This window comes from Etheostoma cragini, chromosome 2 (assembly GCF_013103735.1).
Source record: "Etheostoma cragini isolate CJK2018 chromosome 2, CSU_Ecrag_1.0, whole genome shotgun sequence".
Taxonomy (NCBI): Eukaryota; Metazoa; Chordata; class Actinopteri; order Perciformes; family Percidae; genus Etheostoma; species Etheostoma cragini.
This window is the reverse complement of record NC_048408.1, coordinates 29372111-29372830: the sequence shown is the minus strand read 5'-3', so window position 1 is coordinate 29372830 and position 720 is coordinate 29372111. Positions and strand designations below refer to the sequence as shown.

Below are 720 nucleotides of genomic sequence, written 5' to 3'. Positions count from 1 at the left end.
GACGTGCTGGACATACACCTGTCATGTGACGTAGGCTACTGGACATTCACCTGTGTACCATAAGATATTCTGGCCAAGGGTCACATCTCTGGCCCAGGTCCAGATATTTATCAATAATAAATGTGATTGTATTGTTTTTATTTGCTCCGTGTCACGCCAGGATGACGATTGCGACACCGCCGTAATGCCCCCCCCCCTTAGCTGAAAACAGTACAACTATCGTAATATTCCTTCTTGTTACGGCACTCTATTCAATCCATTAATTCTACCTCTTCTTTGCAGACCACTATTTTATGTATACACACTTATGTTTCTGCTCTAAAATAAGTTAATCTAACTGTTCATTTTAATGCTCAACGGTTTCATGAAGACCTCCTTGTGTCCCAGAGAGAAGACTGTCTTTATGAAGCATTTCCCTTACAACTTACCTCAAAGTCAAACCATCATTACATCTTTTATTCTAAGTTGTATTTTTGTTCTAAATGGTTTAAGTGTCAGGTGTGTTACCTCTGCTTTCACTATAGTATCGATACAATAGTGAAAGCAGAGGGAACACACCTGACATTTAAATAGATCTCATTCCTCTATCCCTATATTAACCAACACTATTGGCTTGGTACAGTCATGCAACGTGTAATACAAAAGACAACAAAGTTAAATACTTTGAATATAATTTTATTTTATAAATGTGCTTGTAGTTCTGCAGCCCCCCCCCCCCCC

The 720-nt window shown here is 39.0% G+C and overlaps 1 protein-coding gene across 1 annotated transcript in view; it reads right to left on the bottom strand.

The window, feature by feature from the left end:
• The window catches only part of cdc6 (cell division cycle 6 homolog (S. cerevisiae)), a 13591-nt gene that overhangs the window by 1890 nt on the left and 10981 nt on the right, over positions 1-720 (bottom strand). The window lies entirely within an intron of this gene.